We start from the raw sequence: 20,239 nt of genomic DNA, 5'->3' as shown, positions 1-20,239 counted from the left end.
GGCAGGAGGGAATGGGAATCCCTCCTGCCATCCTTCAACTTAAAGGTACAGGGGGGAGGGATCCTAGCAGCAGGAGGGAGTGGGCTTTCTTCCTGCCAAGGCACAGGGGTGTGTGGGGGTTTCAGGTGTGTCTGGGCAGCAGCAATTAACGCATGAGGGAATAGACATCCCTCTTGCCAGTTTTATACAAGGTGTCTGCAGGCAGGCAAGGGGGGTATTTGCTGGAGGGAGAACTTTTCCTTCTGCTGCTCAATTAGCTGAGTCAACAGGACTCAAGGAGGCCTGCAGCTCAGTTGACCAGGGCAGGGAGAGTAGTCCTCCTGACAAGGGAGGAGATGTACCTAGCAATTACTCTTCTGAGCAAGCACAAGGCAAGTTCCCCCCTCCCCCCCCACTTTAGAAGTAATTCTTTGCACAAATAGTGTGCATATAATTTGCATGCTATTGTGCTGAGAATTGCTAGTAAAAGAAAAATCACTCCCACTACATTTTTTACCCATGTTGGAGTCTTAGAGAATCTAGCCACCAGGGAAAGGGAGACGTGCACGATGAAGATTATGAGGAGGCTAGGAATAGCAGATATACATAAAAGGTGCAAGTAAACTGGTTTTAATTAGTCATACTTGTAAGGAAACTCTCCTGCCAATGCTCTAAAGGGTTCTCCATGACTACAAATGATTGTCAGTAGCATCCACTGAGAATCCTATACAAATATATTACACTCAGTAGTATTATAATGAGAACGCCTTGTAATGCTCTAAACTTTTTGCCCATTTTAACAGGCAAAGTTTTCTGGCAGGGTCTGGGCCATCATAGCCTTACTTTCTCGTCAGTGCCTGAAAGTAAGACATGACAGTTCAGAACCCCACAAAGTAAAAAAAAAAAAAAGACCCTGGCCTCCCCATACATGTCCCAATCCCTTTCCTCCCTTCTCCATGCCTCCAATCCTCCCCCAGCCAACATTGCCTCGCCCCACTCTCAATGCACTTAAAAAAAATCATCAGGAGGAATGCCCGCTCCCTCCTGCTACAGCCAAGAAGAGCAGGAGTACAGCATATGGCTCCAGAAAAAAAAAGGGACGGATTAAGAGATCCGGGTTTTACTTCCATTGAAAGTAACGGAAGGAAAACCCAGATGTCTCAACCTGTCCTACTTTTTCTGGAGCTATGTGGTAACCCTATGCAGGAATCTGGTGAGGGGCAGGCCAGAAGGAGGGTTACCCAGATAAACGTAGTAAAATAAAATAGCTGCCCAGCCGCCCGACATACAGAGCCCTAAAAAAAAAAAAACAGGACACGTCCGAGGAAACCCAGCTATGTGGTAACCCTAGAGCTCCTTAGAGGAGGAGGAGGGGGGGGGGAAAGGATTCTCGCCTCGTTTCAGCCTAGAACAAGGCAGGCTCAGAGCATCCGAATGCGGTGGCCTGGCCCGACCCTCAGCGCACCGAAACTCCCCTATGTAACCTACACCGGCGCAGCAACCCTCCCCCACCTCACCTGCGCTCTACCGGCGACTCCCGCTCCTTCCGTACAACGGTTCCAGGGCCTCTCATTTAAAGGCCGGCGCCGACACCCTCCCCGCCCCCTTCCCTCTCCTCCTTCGCCGTCTGGGGCGGGTTTCACTCCTCGGTACAGCACGGGGAATGTCGACTCCACCCCGAGAAGGAAGGTGCGGGGGGAGGGGGGGAGAGGGAGAGCTTGGCTTGCTGACACGGAGTCAAGGGGTCTGTCCGCATGTACGCCGGCCGCATCCCGAACCGCCCGGGGACAAGCTGCTGGCTGAGGCCTCTCCATAGCGTCGGAGCGGTGGATAAAATAAGGCCTTTTCTACAAGCGGGACTGAAATAACATCACAATGAGCCCCTCTCGTGGCGATCAGCGTTTCCTGTCTAGGATTTTGGTCGAAAGCCCGAGTGGTGGCTGAACCCAGGCGGAAATCATTTCCAGTCAGGCGGAAAAGCGCCGGGTTTGGGGGGGGGGGGGGGGCTGTACAGTGCCAGCCAGGCGCTTGCTTCAGCGGCCGGCTCATAGTAGCCCAGTAGCGCGGTGTAAAAGAAAGAGACGAGAGAATTCTTTTCTCAGCCGCACCTGAAAGTACCATTATTCCTGATTGTGAGCAAAGACAAATTAGGTCCTATGATGCCTAACTCTGAAATACTAGCTTTGGGCAAAAGAAAGGCTGAAAGTAGGGCGTTACCATTCGATTCAGCCCCAAGTGCATTATTCTTGTTTTGGCCAAATAGTGATTTAAATTCCAATGTTGAATAATCTACGGCTCTACTTTACTAAATCCTACTGAAATAAACACATATCTGATTTCACGTTGCTCCTTTTATTATTTATGTTAAAGCTCAATGCCCATTGTTCATAGTTGGTTTGGCTGAATAATATGTGTACTTGTTCTTATTTGGACGAATAGTAAAATATGCAATTTAGTACTGCTCTAGCTGAAAGACTGTTTTGTTTTTTTCATGCCTAAATACCGTCAGAAAGTGGTTCATGATATCCTTTCCACCACTTCTCTGTGTGCATGTAAATTGCTTATTCTCTACACGAGTTGTGGCTGGGGGGTGCAGTTTGCATTGGGTATTTTTAGAGGTTAGGGTAGCTAGGGGAGGGGCAGTTGTGTGGGAGTATTTTGGAGACTTGGGGACATTTAGCAGTGGATAGTTGGGTTAGTTGAGGGGAGGGGGGTTGGCTAGTTGCAGAAGGGTATGGAGGGGTAGCTAGGGTGGTAGTTTTTATTGTGGCAGTGGTTTGTGGGGCAATTGTGAGGGCAGTTTTGCATGGAAATGTTTTGGAGGTTAGGAGAGAAGAAAAGAGGCATTTTAAAGGAGGGATTACCTAACTGCTATGTATCATTGAATTTAAGTTTTTATGCTACAAAACCTGGGCAGATTTTGGAGTGGCTTATTTAAATGGAACTTTGGTTCAAGTTTGCCATTTTTTAACTCATAATATTTACTAGTTTTTTCTACATGCCAAGTTTTATCCCATACTGTTAAAGTCTGAGGGAGTTAGTTTGCACCTACATAAATGCAGTCAAATTTTTTTTGAGGGGGGATTATTTTTCTGGAAGCTTTGGTTCAATTTTGCTTTTTTTTTTAAGTCATTTTATTGTTTTTAGACCTATCACATTAATACCCAGTTATGTTTCTAAGGTCACAAAGATAACCAGTAATGGTTAAGCTGTCATTGTACAATATAACCAGTTATATGCTGGCTTTAAACGTATTGATATTATACACTTTTATTTTTCTAAAATAGGTGTTTATGCTCCATGCAACCAACCCATAAATGTTCATTTATCTTGTATTTCAGAACAGGTTCTATATTCTGTTCTAAAATACTGGTGAAACTTGAGACACAGTGAGAGAAAGGGGGTGTTGCAGAGAGGAGGCTTTTATAGGTTGGAATCTTATTCTAAAAATAGAAACTATTGTATTTCTGTTTATAATTTGTAAACTGTTTGAAACAATGGTTAGATGGGATTAGTCTCTGGCTTTTTTGTCCCATTCAAGTAGCCTATCTTCTTGATAAACAATCCAGTCTGGCTGAATGCTTAATATATGTGAATTCTGTGCAGGAGCATTTAGGATCTGTCTGCTTCAACATTACAGAGTCAGATTGATATAATGTCCCATAGGCCTCTGCTGACATTGGTTAAGCCAACCGAAAATGCTGACTGCTAGCAATGCTAGGCTGACAAATATCATCTGCTATTTCCTCCTCACCCTAAGAGATCTAGCATGCTTGTCCCATGCTTTCTTGAATTCAGACACAGTTCTTTTCTCTACCACCGCCTCTGGGAGTTTGTTGCACTCTTCTAACTTCCTTTCTGTAAAGAAGTATTTTCTTAGATTACTTTTGACTCTATCCCCTTTTACATGTTTCTGTTTCTATATTCAAGAAAGTGTGGGACAGGCACGTGGGATCTCTTAGAGAGAGGAGGAGATAGTGGATGCTGTCAATGGGCAGATTGGATGGATCATTTGGCCTTTATCAACCATCACGTTCTATGTTTCTATATTATACCTTCTCGTACCAGAGCTTCCTTTCAGTTGCAAGAGACCTGCTTTCTGTGCCATGGAGATATTTAAATGTTTCAATCATATCCCCTCTCTTGCCTTTCTTCCAAAGTATATTTATTGAGGTCTATAAGTCTGTCTCTATATGCTTTACAATGAAGAACACAGATTGTTTTAGTAGACGCCCTCTGGACCAACTCTGTCCTGGTTATGTCTTTGTGAAGGTACGGTCTCAAGAACTGCACACAGTACTCTAAATGTGGTATCACCAGAGACTTATATAGAAGCAGCATCACCTCCTTTTCCTACTGGCCATTACTCTCCCTATACACCCAAGAATCCTTCCTGCTTTGGCCGTCGCTCTTTCTACCTGTTTAGCCACTTTAAAATCTTCAGTAATGATCACCCCCAAGTCTCATTCTTTTTTCAAGCACAGAAGTACTTCTCCTTCTAAACTGTACTATTCCTTCTGATTTCTGTAGCCCTGTTACATAACCCTGAATTTTATAGCATTAAATCTTAGTTGCCAATTTCTGGACCATTCTCCTAGCTTAGCTAAAACCCTCCTCATGCTATTTACACTATCAGGGGTGTCTACTCTATTACAGAGTTTTCTATCATCCACGATGAGGCGTCCTTTCTAGTGCAATAGGTGTGTCATTCTGGACAAACGGGTAATAGCCACATGCTCACGTGCCCTACAAAAGGAATCCACTCCAGCTTTTAAAACCCTCCTCCTTCACTAGAGGGATCTGCTGCCCCCTTCAGTTTTTCCTTCTGCATGCAAACTGGAAGGAGTCTTTCTGATCTGTTCTGTTTATTTCTTATTTCGGCCTTTTTCTGTTCTTTTTGCAAATAAGAACATAAGCAATGCCTCCACTGGGTCAGACCTGAGGTCCATCGTACCCAGCAGTCCGCTCACGCGGTGGCCCAACAGGTCCAGTAATCCTCTATCTATACCCCTCTATCCCCTTTTCCAGCAGGAAATTGTCCAATCCTTTCTTGAACCCCAGTACCGTACTCTGCCCTATTACGCCCTCTGGAAGCGCATTCCAGGTGTCTATCACACATTGGGTAAAGAAGAACTTCCTAGCATTTGTTTGAATCTGTCCTCTTTCAACTTTTCCGAATGCCCTCTTTTTCTTTTATTATTTGAAAGTTTGAAGAATCTGTCCCTCTCTACTCTCTTCATGCCCTTCATGATCTTGTAAGTCTCTATCATATCCCCTCTAAGTCTCCTCTGCTCCAGGGAAAAGAGACCCAGTTTCTCCAGTCTCTCAGCATATGAAAGGTTTTTCATCCCTTTTATCAGACGTGTCGCTCTCCTCTAAACCCTCTCGAGTAACGCCATGTCCTTCTTAATGTTTGACTTTCAGTGCTCAGAGCTCCCCTCATCAAGGATTCGGCTCTGCCTGCATGAAGGAGAAGCAGACTAAGGTCTGCAACTGTCATGCCAATCCCTACTACTACTAATCATTTATATAGCACTAAAAGGCGTATGCAGTGTTGTACATTTTGACATTTATAGACAGTCGCTTCTTGGAAAAGCTCCTATAGCAGTGGAGCTGCCCTGAAGCTGTTGGCACCCCACTGGATCCTTGCCACATCGCCAAAAGAAGCCCTGCTCATACATTGCATTGGACCCTCTTCAGCCCTTGTAAAAGGACCTCAACAAAAGACCCTCCAACTTTCAGCTACTAGCAGGGTAAGGAGAAAGAAGTCCACCATTTTGTCCCTTCTTGCCCTATCGCCAATGGAAGCCCTGCCAAACATCGCACCACTCCCTCCTCAGCCCTTATAAAAGGGCCGATGACCAAGCGAGCTTCTCCTGCCAGTGGGCTGTGCCAAAGGGCCCTTTGTGTGGCCATTCATGCAAACCAAGGAGGACCTGAGTCTAGAACTCTGCCTAATCCTCCCAAAAGGGTTACTATCCCTTCCATTACCAGTAATTTGCACCATCAGAATCCATAGGAAAACTGCAAGATCAAATAAGTAATACAGGGTGAATTCCCCACCATTCATATGCAACATCTGAATGAGAATTGTCCTAAACAGTCTTTAGCAATCAACCTAGAATTGATCATCGGTCCAATTTCAACTGCTCCCAGTCAAATTTTACCCCTTGGGGTAATATCATTGTGAGGGGGATCGCTCATGTTAGACAGTTGCTATAAAAGCTAACTACACTGTTCATCAGAAGTAGACCACTTGATAAGCCAGAAGAATGAATTGGCTGCAGATCCACTGCCAAACCTTAATAGGACTACTCTTATTTAAAGCAAATTTAATTGATGGGGTATACAATAATAACTTTATTCAAAGTAATTTGGCCTTTGTCAATAACCTGATGTTTTCCAGTAGAGCATGTAGACTCAAGTTTCAAGAAGGCTTTAGTTCTAGCAATGAACATCACTTAGAACAAGATACCATTATAACATAAGTTCCAAAAGTGATTATGGGTAATAGAAATACTAAACCCCCTTCCCTACCAATGAAAAATAAGGACTTATAAAAATTTAAACAGGTCACATATAATGCAAAATTACCCTCAGAGGAAGAATACATATATATGAATGCACGATCAGTCTGTAATAAGACCTTGATTTTGAATGACCTGATAACTAGTTGGTATAGCATGCCTAACAGAAACATGAATTCCTGATGATAACTCTCCAGTCTTAGTTAACCTCTGCCTGCCAGGATACAAAGTGATTCATTATCCCAGAAAGATGGGGGGTCTACTCCTATAAATAATTTCTTTCCTTACCATTATTAGAAAGCAATAATGAACAGGGTTTAGAATATATGATCTGCAGTATAAAGAGTCCAGAAGGGGAAAAAGATTTAGGAATACTATTAATGTACAGACTTACTTTGGAACAAGGTAGAAGATAGGCTGTTCAATCTGATCTCTCAATATGCCACAACTTTTAGTCATTTGATAAGTTTTAGGAAACTTAAACTTACATTTAAAAATACATGATGACTCCAAAACCTGTACTTTTAAAAACCTACTGGAGCAACTCAACTTTACTTCTTTTCTATAAGATCCTACTCATAATGGTTTCATATCTGGTATAACTAAAAATTTTTAATTTCCCCTTGATAGACCATGTTACACAGGAACAAATTACACTGCACAACAAAGTTTTTGCTTCCTGAACACTGCTGGGTGTTTCTTATAGAATTTTGGGTGCTGATCATGAATATTACATCAAAAATTACCCATCACATACCATTTCAGAGAAATCTTCAATTTTGTCGTGATTTTTTCTTATATTTGGATGCAAACAATTTTTTCTCCCATAAGTGTCTTATCAACAACGGTTTGTGCCGCCTGGGTATGTCCATGCATAAAATCTAGCCAGGTTGGAAGCTGTTTTATGGAAGATGACATCCTGGGCATGTCTGGGCAGGTCTGAACGAGCTTGCGCTGTCTCACCATGCTATAATGGTGGCTTCCATACACCGATCCTGCTCATTTGGTTAATATAGATAGTCCGTGTGTGTATATAGTATCAGTATAGTAAAGTATAGTAGTATAGTAGCTGTAGCAATATAACAGTAAGTAAGCTTGATGCTATAGACGTTTTGGTGTCGGGCAATATGTCTCGTCGGTGTCGTAACAGCCGCGACACATTCTGCTATATCTGTGGGGAATATACACTTACGCCTCAGAGACGTTCGATGACTGCCCTTGTAAAGAAAGCCTATCATCTGTATTTTGGCTGCAAAATAGGTGATCAAGACAAGCAATGGGCGCCTCACATTTGCTGTGCGACATGTGCTGTTAGTCTGAGAGCCTGGCTCAGAGGTACTCGAAAGACGATGCCATTTGCTGTTCCGATGATATGGCGAGAACAGAAAGACCATGTGACGGACTGTTATTTCTGTTTGACTAATGTGTCTGGTTTCTCTGCCAAAAACAAGAAGTCAATTGAATATCCTAATCTGCCTTCAGCAATGAGACCCATGCCACATGATGACAGTCTTCCAGTTCCGAAACCACCAGAGGATTGGACCTTAGACGAACCAGATGAAGAAACTGCAGTGCAGGGTTCTAACAGTGACATTGACCCGGATTTTGAACCATCCTCATCAGGCGATCCACATCTGATAACACAGTCCGAATTGAACGATTTGGTCAGAGATTTGGGTCTGTCAAAAGCAAAAGCTGAGCTGCTAGGTTCGAGACTGCAGGAATGGTGTTTGCTATCACCAGGTACGAAAATTTCTGTGTTTCGAGACCGGCATCATGATATAACCAAATTTTTTGCACAAGTCGACAGTCTCTGTTTCTGTTGTGACATTGAAGGATTGTTCTCGGTCTTTGGTTGTGATCACAACCCGGAAGAGTGGCGTCTTTTCATTGATTCGTCAATGTTAAGCCTGAAAGCTGTTCTGTTGCACAATGGCAACGTTTATCCTTCAGTACCTGTTGGCTATGCAGCACATATGAAAGAAACATATGAGAATATGGAAATGTTACTAAAGTATGTCCAGTATACCAGGTATAACTGGAATATCTGTGGAGACCTCAAAGTCGTTGCTCTGTTACTAGGACTGCAGCTTGGCTATACAAAGTACTGCTGTTTCATCTGCGAATGGGACAGCCGAGACAGAGAGTCGCACTATTCTAGAAAGAACTGGCCACTCCGTAAAAAGTTAGTTCCAGGACAGAAAAATGTAGCACATGAATCGCTTGTTGACCCGACAAAGATATTTTTGCCTCCTCTTCACATTAAACTGGGACTCATGAAGAATTTTGTGAAAGCAATGAACAAGGAAGGGGAAGGTTTTCGTTATTTAAGACAGATGTTCCCAAGAATAACTGATGCCAAGATCAAAGAGGGTATTTTTGTTGGCCCCCAGATCAGACATGTTATGAGTGACAAGCGATTTGAAGATCTGTTAGTTGGGCCGGAAAAAATTGGCTGGAAAGCCTTGAAAGACGTTGTTGACAATTTTCTGGGCAATTACAGAGCCCCAAACTACATTCAGCTGGTAGACAAACTTCTCAAAGCATACAAGAGAATGAAGTGCAATATGTCACTCAAGATTCATTTCCTCCATTCACACTTGGACTTCTTCCCCGCAAATCTCGGTGCTGTGAGTGACGAGCACGGTGAAAGGTTTCATCAAGACATAGCTACGATAGAGAAACGATACCAGGGCAATTGGAATCCGTCAATGCTTGCCGACTATTGTTGGATGCTACAACGTGATGAACCAGACACTGAATATAAAAGAAACTCGGGAGCAAAACACTTTTAATTCTGTTTCATTTAGTCGCTTGTGCGAAACGTAAACTTGACTATATATTTTATTGTCAGTAAACATAAAAATGTCTATTTCTCATAGTTCTTACGTGATGCAGTAAAACCAAAACCATATTTGAGCATACCAAGTTGGTACCTGTCATAATCACCAAAAACTTTTCAGGAATCAAGACTTAACCAAAAAATTGTTGTGCAGTGTTATCTGTTCAGACCACTACCTTTTAAATTTCTTCATGAAACTGCTTTTCTGTTACATCCCTTCTGGATTCAGTACGCTAGGTGTTCAATCCCTTCCCACAATCCGGGAATTGCAGAAATCCTAACACTTTTCTGAGCACATGCTCCTCCCACTTTAGAGAGAGAGTTAGAACCCTCTGCAATTTCAATTTCTGCAAGCAGTCAATGTAGAAGTCTTCTGCTCTGCTTTGCTTATGTTTCTTTTTCTTTTTTTGCTCAAGTTCATCTTTTAGAAGCTTGAGTTCTTTGAGACCTCTTTCCGGTGATCCTCTGTCAGAGGAAAGGGCGCAGTCCTGCGGAGCTGGACTGCTGCTTCACAGAGAAACTTTGGTGGATTTGTGGAGCCAGCCTGCTGTGTTCCACCTATCTTAGACTCAGGGTCCATTCCCCTGGGAGTTCGCTTGCCCTATGACCTTGTCAGGGGTTTAAGCGCAGGCCGTATGTGTCCTGAGTAATAGACCATTCGGGTTTCAGGATGCAGACTGTGTTTCCTGCCCCCAGTCATGTGGAGTGGTTTCGTGGGGGCAGAGGTTAGAGTTAGAGTCAGTTCTACTGGCAGTCCAAAGATCTTCAAGTTTGGTCATTTGGAACAGTTTCTGAGGCAGAAAATCATTTCCTCCATTCAGCTACAGTTTAAACAGAGCTGACAAGCAGGTACTGCACAGAATAGGTACACCTCCATTATTTCCTATGGGAGCTTTGGAGGTGGACTCTATGATAGGGTTACCAGACGTCCCAGCATTTTGTCCAGGGTTTGAAAAGCTTCTTCTCTGGGATCACATCGGGAGGGCATCCGCTCATGTGCAGATGCCCTCCCAACCAATGAGAACAGGTTGAGGGGGCGGGGCTGGGGGCTGGGCTATTGGTCTGGATTTTATTTAACTAAAATGTGCTTCACTCTCCACTGATTTGTGGCCATCTCTGAAGTGGTTGTATCACTCCTTTATCTGTGTGGTGCCCATTGCTTCATTATCGAAGGCCTGTTGAATCTTGCAGATCATTTCCACTTGGGAATCGCCAAGCTTTACACAATTTAATGCAGTAGCGTTGTTCAACTTTTTCTGTCATTTTGTCAAAAATGAAAATCGGACAGCACTCACCTATACTTCCTCACTCATTGGTAGTCTTCCAGCGACTGACAGCTTCTATAGGCAGGAAAAATTTCAAGCATGTGCATTAGAGTCGCCTACATATGTGCATCAAACCACGTCTCCCTAGCTTTATTTGTTTACGCAAGAAAAAAATTAATACTGATACTTTAACATTTTATTTATAATTTTCATTTAAACATACAACACTGTGCAAGAAAAACTGAAATCATACATTAATCAATTCAATACAAATTGAACAATTTAAGAAAGAAAAAATTATTCTAACATAGTCCACCTGTGGAGGAGAAAAAGTACAGTCAAACCTCGGTTTGCGAATAACCCGGTTTTCGAGTGTTTTGCAAGACGAGCAAAACATTCTCGCAAAATTTGTCTTGCAAACAGAGTGTTGACTCAATTTGCGAGCACCGCCCCAATAACCGGCATCACTCCCCCTGCGCGAACAACTTGAACTTACCCCCCCCCCCATCTGGCACCAGCACGCAGCCCACAGGACGTGCCCGTGCCGCTAGAAGATCTTCCTACCTCTGCCGGGCCTTGAGCATGCATCTGCGCATGCTCAAGGCTTTCTAATTCTCGGCGAGAGAGAGAATTAGAAGGCCTTGTGTATGCTCAAGGCCCAGCAGAGGCAGGAAGATCTTCTAGCGGCACCGGCACGTCCTGTGGGTTGCGTGCCGGTGCCAGACGGGGGGGGGGGGTAAGTTCAAGTTGTTTGGGTGGGTGCCAGTTTGAGGGGGGGGCCCTTTGCGAGTGGGGGGGGGGAAATGTGTCAAAGCGAGTTTTCATTATTTCCTATGGGGAAACTCGCTTTGATATACGAGTATTTTGGTTTACGAGCATACTTCTGGAACAAATTATGCTCGTAAACCAAGGTTCCACTGTATAAGGAAAATCCCCTTTGGGAAATACAGGGGAAATTACAACGTAATATCAAAACCAAAATGAGCAACAATCATTCCTATATATGCAATCCACATTATACTGGTTCATTCTGATCTGCCATAGATACCCCTTGTCTTTCCAAGAAAAACCCCAACTGGGCAGGTTAAAAAAAAATATATACTTGTTTCCTAGATAGGAAACAAAACACTTACCTCAATTGAAAAACTGCCCCCAAAGAAATCAGTTTTGAACGGTATGTCAAAAACTCTTTTCTCCAAGATTGTGTCCATCTGGAAAAGTCTGGAAATATATACAGTATATATCTTCTCTCCTAAATAGGAAACATGTTTCTTTTTAAAGTATAATTTCAACAGCATTTCTTTGTCTTGTAAGAAAACAAGAGTAACTAACAAAGTAGCATGACCTGATACTTCTATTTCAGAAGATTCTAACAGTGCTGATACATCCAACTCTGCCTTCTCCCCTCCAACTGTTTCTTTGAAAATCTTTTTTAGGTAATATATTCTTTGAATTGTGGGGGTAGGTTATAGTCAGGAACTTTCCAAGACTGTTAGAAAATTCTTAAAAAGTTCATGAGGAGTCATACATTTTACAATTGGAAAATTTAAGATTCTTAAATTCAAACTTTTTTGTTGGGTTTCTAAGTTTTCAATTTTTCTCATTTATAACATTTTGTCTGCTACTTGTTTAGAAACCAAGTTCTTACATACTTTTTTGAAGCATGCCTTATTGTTTGGAAAGAAATCTATTTTGGTACATTGGCTAGATACGCATCCTCCTACCTTGTCACAATGGCGATCCTTGATGATTTATCAATTGAAGATGGAACTTTGTGACATTCCTGAGATGGACTCCGTTAAGGGCCATCAATTACAACTTACTTGGGAGCCTTTTTGGGCCTCTTTGACCAGGTATGTTCGTAGCCATGTATTGAATATTTGACTGGGTAGTTATTTTCTGGTATTGGCTGTGATATTTGCTCTTCTGCTTCTCCATGCCTTATTATTTTTATTTTTTCTTCTTTCTTTCTTTATATTTATTTATTTATTTTTATTTCTTTTGGGTTGGGGGAGGGGGAGGTTTTTATGGTTTTGAAAATTTGGTCTATGCTGTATTCTTATTTCTGGTTTTCGTTTGTGCTTTTGACCAATAAACAGTTTTGCAATAAAAACCAAGTTCTTAGTGTCTGTCATTGATTTTTCTAAATTAGCAAGCTCTGATTTTTGTTGTTTCCAAATGAGATATTTTGGTTTCCAAATGAGATATTTTGGTTGAAGTATTTAATGTAATAGAAACAAAGTTAGAACATATCGCATGGATGCTTTTTTTATTGCGGTCCAGATCAAATCCAGCGTCACCGCTTGTGGACTCAAGAGCGGCTTGAGGGGAGATATCACTGCTGGATTTACTTGGGCTTCTTCCACAGGGATCTGCCCCGGGGTTCCCACATTCTCACAGCTCGTTTCCATAGGGGAAAGACTCCCAACTTGCACCGGCTCCACCACAGGAGTCAGCATCACATGTTGACATCTGAGTTAGCTGCGCGTTCAGGACGCTCCTCTCCAGGTCCGCTCTGGGAGACCTCCAAACTCATCTGTCCCATCTCAGCTTCTCCGGGCATTGGAGGAGTATGTCATTCATGCAGGCTCAGCGACAAGTCGCTGTCCAAGCTATGTCCTTCCCTTAACATAGCAACAGAAACATCCGCTGAGGAATGATGGACTGTGAAGGGTATTATCACAGTCTGCCATGGCGTTGAGGTTTCCGGAGCAGTTGGAGGATTGCCCCTCGGCCTACCCCATCGTTTAGGCATCAGCAAAGGTAATTCAAAATTACTTAAGCAGGAAAAAATTCCCCAACACAGCAGGAGGTCTCAACAAGCGCGTTGCTCGATCACCATCTTGCTTTTTCTCCAGTCTGATACTTTTTTAACAGCCCTCTTACATGAGGTGCTCAAGATTCCACGCTCTCACATGGAAACAGTGTGATCTGTCATAGCAGTGGTGGTCCTGGGAGAGTCCTTTGCCTCTCTGGATTCATGGGGGCATACATACACATTCTGATCTTTCCAGCCCACCACATATACTTGTAGTTTCACATCATACACAAACTGACAGTTTTTGGCTCTGCCTTTTGGACTAGCAACAACTCCTCGTACCTTCGCCAAGGTGATGGCAGTCATAGTGGCTTACTTAAGTAACATGGGTCTGCAAGTACACCCTGTCTTGCAACTGGCTAGTCAGAGCTCCCTTGCTGGCCAAGGGTCGACACATGGTGGATCAGGTGATCCAGATGCTAAAGGACCTTTGTTGGATTGTGCATTACAGATGGGGCAAACTCCATCCAAGCAGTCTTGGAATACCTAGGTGTTCTTCTTCGACATGGCTGCAGATTATGTCCGTCTTCCAGGGACATGCAGATTGATTCTACATTTCTTCCCTTCTCCAGCTCCTTTGGCATGGGACTATCTTCATGTCCTGGGATCCGTGACTGCCATGTTGGATATGACTCCTTGGACGAGAGTGCACATGCATCCTTTCTAGCATATCTTACTCTCTCACTGGGCTCTGCACGGGGATGCATTACAGACCAGTCTTCTCTGAACTCTGGAGGCTTGGGCTAGCCTTGGTGGCTTCTCCCGCAATCACTATGCAAGGGCATACCACTGCGGATTGCCTGCTGGGTTGCAGTGCTGACAGATGCCAGCCTTCAGGGCTGGGGAGCCCGCTGCACTCAGCATCCCATTCAGGGGTATTGGACACCTTCTCAGTGGAAATGGATGATCAACTGGTTGGAGCTCAGAGCCCTTTGGCTGGCTGTACTGCACTTGCAGAAGACTCTGGTGGGCCAATTGGTCAGAGTCTTCTCCGACAATGCAAAGGCAGTGGCCTATGTCAACTGCCAGGAAGGTGCCAGGATTCTCTGGATCAGGAGGCCAGCCTTCTCTTTCTGTGGGTGGAATGCCACCTTCAGGTGCTCTCAGCAGTGCATGTGGCAGGAGTCAACATTGTTCAGGCCGACTTCCTCAGCAGACAGCCCTTGGATCAGGGTGAGTGGGCACTGGCCTCAGTGGTGTTCCTAGCTATTGTGCGGGGCTGGGGTTGGCTCTGCTTCGACCTCATGGCCATGGCAAAGAACATGCAAGCAGCTCAATTCTTCAAAGGTCTGAGTTCAGATTTGTGAGTTTTGATGCACTGGTGCAGCCGTGGCCTCAGGAAATCCTCCTGTTTGTCTTTCCTCCCTAGCCCCTCCTAGACCGAGTCATTCAGTGGATCATGGACCATCCAGCCCATGTCATTCTGGTGGCTCCAGAATTGCCTCGCAGGCCATGGTATGCAGCTCTGTTGCATTTTCACTAGAGTAGCAACCTTCGGTTGAGCTTCCATCCTGGCCTACTTCATCAGGGTCCAGTCTGCGAGGAGGAAATGGGTCACTTTGCTCTTCCAGCATGGCTCTTGAACATGCAGCCTAAACTGCAAGGGCTCTTCTGCTGTGGTCCTTGGCACTCTTCTCATGTCTAAGTAGTTGTCTGCTGTATCTACTTACACTGTGGCGTGGAAGACTTTACAGCATTGATGCACTTGGGACCAAGCGGAGCCAAATTCTGATCCACTTTAGGTGGTGCTGGCTTTTTTTCCAGGCTGGTCTTGCTCAAGGCCTCTCTGCAACTTCCCTTCAGGTTCAAGTGGCTGGGCTCTCTTGTCTTCAAGCCTGGGGTTGTCAGTCTTTGGAGTCTCGCCCTGATGTTGCCAGATTTCTGAAAGAAGCTCTTCACCTTAGACCACCAATTTATCTACTGTTCCCTTTCTGGGAGCTCACCCTGGTGCTCTCTAGTCGTTCCAATACTTCCTTTGAACCCTTTTGGGATGCTTCCCTCTTGGCCTTGATGCTCAAGATAAGAACATAAGAATTGCTGCTGCTGGGTCAGACAAGTGGTCCATCATGCCCAGCAGTCCACTCACACGGCGGCCCTTAGGTCAAAGACCAGTGCCCTATTTGAGTATAGCCCTACCTGCATACGTTCTGGTTCAGCAGGAACTTATCTAACCCTTTCTTGAATCCCTGGAGGGTGCTTTCTCCTATAACAGCCTCTGGAAGAGTGTTCCAGATTTCTACCACTCTCTGGGTGAAGACCTTCCTTACATTTGTATGGAATCTATCCCCTTTTAACTTTAGAGAGTGCCCTCTCATTCTCTTCACTTCGGAGAGGGTGAACAATCTCTCTTTCTCTACTAAGTCAATTCCCTTCAATATCTTGAATGTTTTGATCATGTCCCCTCTGTCTCCTCTTTTCAAGGGAGAAGAGGCCCAGTTTCTCAGCAAGGTGTGTCTGGACTTCAGGCTCTTTCTTACAGTGAAATGATCCTCTAAAACTCGGGATTTCCTTGCACATGGGTCCTTTCTTCCTGACGAAGGTGATTTTGGCTTTCCATGTTAATCTTATACACCTCCCAAAGAACTCTGCTCCACAGATAAACTGCTCTTAGCTGTACCCTTCTCCTCCACTGCCAATTCCAGACTTTGTTCCTTTCATCTAGTTGCCCCCTATGCTTGGAATAAATTACCCGAGTTTGTCCGTCAAGCCCCTTCCCCCTTCCCTTGTTTAAAAGCAGACTGAAAACCCACCTTTTTTATATAGCCTTCAATCCTTAACCCTACTCCTCTGCCCTCCCAGGGCCGCCATCAGGGCAGTACTACCAGTCCTGCATTCAGGGGCCCGGAGCTGACAGGGGGCTAGGCTCCCCCAGGGTCCTAGGCAGTGTTCTAAGGCAGGGGCGCCAGTAGCTCACCAAGGCAAAGTGAGTCGATCACCCAGGACTCACTTTGTCTTGGCGATCTAATCTATCAGGCCGATCAGTCTTCCTCTCCCTGACGTCAATTCTGCAGTCGGAGAGGAAGTTCGGGCCAGCCAATCGCTGCCTGGCTGGGCGGAACTTCCTCTCCGACGGCAGAATTGGCGTCGGGGAGAGCATGCGTCGGCGTCGGCTTTGGGGCCTCTTATCCATTGGTGGGTCCTGTTCCCCGATGGCAGCGGCAGTGGCAGTGGCTTGAGGAACGGCAGGGAGAAAGAAAGAAAGGGGGCAGCAGGGAGACAGAAGGAAAGAAGAGAAACAGAAAAAAAGAAAGGGGGCATGAAGAGAGGAAGAAAAAGTTGGGGGAGGGAATGAGGTGTGGAGGAGAGGAAGCATACAGGCTGAAAGAAGGGAAGAAAGATTGGATGCACAGTCAGAAGAAGAAAGTGCAACCAGAGACTCATGAAATCACCAAAGATAGGAAAAGCACAGTTACTTACTGTAACAGGTGTTATCCAGGGACAGCAGGCAGATATTCTCACATGTGGGTGACGTCATCTACGGAGCCACGACGCGGACAGCTTTTCAAGCAAACTTGATTGAAGATTTCAAGTTTGCTGGTGCTGCACCACGCATGTGTGTGCCTTCCTGATCCACTAGAGGGCGCATCCCCTCCTCATGATCTTCAGTTCAGATAGCTAGCAAAGAAGCCAACCTCGGGGAGGCGGGCGGGTTGTGAGAATATCTGCCTGCTGTCCCTGGATAACACCTGTTACGGTAAGTAACTGTGCTTTATCCCAGGACAAGCAGGCAGCATATTCTCACATGTGGGTGACTGCCAAGCTAAACAAAAAGGGACGGGGGGAAGTTGGCAATTCAAGAAAACAGATTACGCAAAACCGACTGCCCAAACCGGCCGTCGCTCCTGGACAGAGTATCCAGGCAGTAGTGGGAGGTGAAAGTATGAACCGAAGACCAAGTGGCAGCCTGGCAAATCTCCTCGATAGGCATCGACCTGAGGAAAGCTACAGAAGCCGCCATCGCTCGGACTTTATGTCCCGTGGCTCGACCATGCAGTGCGAGACCAACCTGAGCGTAGCAAAAGGAAATACAAGCAGCCAACCAGTTGGACAAGGTGCGCATGGAAACTGGGCGTCCCAACCGATTAGGGTCGGATAAAAAGAATCGAGGAACCATCCAAGGAGACTGAAAGCGTTGAAGATAAAAAGCCAACGCCCTCTTACAGTCATGCGTGTGAAGCGCCACCTCGCCAGGAGGCGAGTGGGGCTTCGGAAAAAAGACCGGAAGAACAATGGAATGATTGAGAGGAAAGTCCGAAACCACCTTGGACAAAAACTGGGGTTGAGTACGCAGGACCACCGTATCATGATGAAATACAGGAAAAAACGGGTCCGCAACCAGAGCTTGCAGCTCACCGACTCTGGGAGCAAACGTGAGAGCAACCAGGAATACCACCTGCCAGGTGAAGTAATTCAAAAGAGCTTTAAGATCAATGGAATCAAACGGTGGTATCACCAATTGAGCCAGGACCACACAAAGATCCCAAACCACCGGAGGGGCTTTGAGCGGATGATGTACATTGAAGAGATCCCTCATAAAGCGGGAAACCGTCGGATGGACGGAGGAGCAGCGTCCCATCAAGCGGCCGATGAAAGGCAGCAAATGCACAGAGGTGGACTCGAATAGATGTCGATTTGAGACCAGACCGAGACAAGTGAAACAGATAATCCAGCACTGAAGGCAAGGAGGCAGAGAGCGGATCCACGCGGTGCTGAGCACACCACGCAGCAAATCAGGACCATTTCTGGGAATAGCATTGCCGATGTGGAGATCTTCCGAGAGGCCTCGAGAACACCCCCACCGACTGAGAGAAACAGAAGGAGGGAGACACGTTGCGAGGACCAAGCTGATAAGTGAAGAGACTGCAGATTGGAATGCAACAGAAACCTCAACACTGACAGCAAAGAAGGGAACATAGGTAGAAGCAGAGGCTCCCTGACACACTGAAGGAGCAGGGAGAACCACGGCTGCCAGGGCCACAGAGGAGCCATCAAGATCATGGTGGCTCAGACCGACAGGAGGTGTATCAAAGACCTGAGAATCAGAGTAAAGGGAGGGAACGCATAGAGGAACCTGCCCATCCAATCGAGAAGGAAAGCATCCACCTCGATGCGAACTCAGGAGAACATCCTCGAGCAATATCGAGGCAACCAGGAAGTGAGGGGCGAAGCGAACAGAACACCTGTGGGGTTCCCCACCGAACAACCACATGCCACAGAGTCTGAGAATGGAACGACCATTCATGCAGCCGAAAAGGCGACTCAACGTGTCCACCAGACAATGCAGCTCGCCCCGAAAATACACCGCCCGAAGAAAGAAGTAGTGGTGTAACGCCCCCTGCCAATGACTAAGGGCTTCCCTGCAAAGTAACAGGGAACCTGTACACCCTGGCTTGGTCACAGAATACATCGCCACCGGGATGTCGGGACGCACCAGGACACCGCAATCTTGCAACCAATAACGAAAATCCACCCCGGCATTGTAAATGGCCCGGAGCTCCAGCAGATTGATGCGGCTGCGACGGTCCGCACCTGACCAAAGACCCTGAGTCCGAGGGCCGTCAAGGTGCACCCCTAAGCCTATGCCAAGGAGTCCATCGGCAGAACCTTCTGATGCGGGGATACGAAGAGGTGGCTCACCAACGAAACAAGCGTGTCAAGGAGGGAGGCACCACAATGTGCTGGGAAGCAGGATCCCGATCCTGTCATCACTGAGATGCTCAGGTCCAGCGGGGAACACGAAGATGAAACCAGGCGAACATCGGGACATGAACCGTGGAGACCCATGATCTCAAAAGGATCAGCATCAGCTCGGCCGAGGCCGAAGACCGCTGAGACACCAGCTGACTCAGGCGCAGACAGGCGGCCTGCCGAGGCAGAGGCAGAAAAGACCGGAGGCGGACCGAGGACAGAGGGGCCACCCTCCGGCATAAACAAACAAGGGCCTCCCCCTGAGGCCAAGACAAGAAGGAGCGCAGACAAACTGGGTCCAGGTCCGCCCCGACGGACTCCCGAGACAGGGGCGGACAGAGTCTGAACCACTCCCGGACTAGAAACCAGTGCAGGTTACGAAGGGCCAGGACCAGACGCAGATGGGAGGATGGGAATGCCCCACCAACAGAAGCGAGGCTATACTCCCGGTGCGCAGACATGGAGACACCCCTCCCGAAGGGAGGGGAGGAATCCCCATAAGGAGAGCAGCCTGGAGGCTATGCGAGAATAGTCAAAAAGACGGCCAGGAGTCGCCGAAGCTATCGCGGCTGCTGCGAAGGAGGCCGAGATAACACAAGAAAGGTATCCGGAGGGCCCCTCCGGAGAAGGAGTCCAAACCACCAAGGCAGAAGGGATTCAGCATAAGGCGTCCCGATAGGCGAAAGACCGGTCGTGTTCTGAGAGGTGGTTAGTGGCCTCCGCAAGAGAGGCCCCAAGAAGCGCAGCACTCACGCAAGTAAAAGTGGCGAGACGATCCTGGAGGTTCGGATCCTCAGCCACACTCTGCACCAAGCGAGATGACGCACGGCGGGAGCAACAGATCCAGAGCAGGGAGAGAGTCTCCTCCAGGAAACCAAACTACAAGATTCAGTCACGGCTGCCCGGAATGAACCGAAGAGAAAGCGGGGAACCTTCTCGAACAGGAGCCCGAGACGCCGAGGCACAGAGCCCCAGACGACGTCGAGGCACTAAGTCCCCGTCGATAACGGGGTGCAAACCCGCAGTCGACGCCGAGGCCCAAAGCCTCAGCCGACGCCGAGGTATAAAGCCCCCAGCGACGTTGCGGCACCCAGCCCCCGTCGACTTCGAGACACAAGGC

At 46.4% G+C, this 20,239-nt stretch overlaps 1 protein-coding gene across 3 annotated transcripts in view; it reads right to left on the bottom strand.

Annotated features, from left to right (window-relative positions):
* UGDH (UDP-glucose 6-dehydrogenase) overlaps positions 1-10,663 on the bottom strand; it is a 133,216-nt gene extending 122,553 nt beyond the window's left edge. Inside the window, exon 1 of one of the 3 annotated variants that reach the window (XM_033947352.1) lies at positions 10,644-10,663. The gene's annotated coding sequence lies outside the window, so the exon portion shown is untranslated. Of the gene's footprint in view, positions 1-1,496; positions 1,644-10,643 lie in introns of those variants that run through there. The other 2 variants (XM_033947322.1, XM_033947341.1) reach the window with 2 other exon arrangements.
* Between the last annotated feature and the right edge of the window lie 9,576 nt (positions 10,664-20,239).

Source organism: Geotrypetes seraphini, chromosome 1 (assembly GCF_902459505.1).
Source record: "Geotrypetes seraphini chromosome 1, aGeoSer1.1, whole genome shotgun sequence".
Taxonomy (NCBI): Eukaryota; Metazoa; Chordata; class Amphibia; order Gymnophiona; family Dermophiidae; genus Geotrypetes; species Geotrypetes seraphini.
The sequence above is the reverse complement of the archived record's forward strand: the minus strand, read 5'-3'. Positions and strand labels throughout refer to the sequence as shown.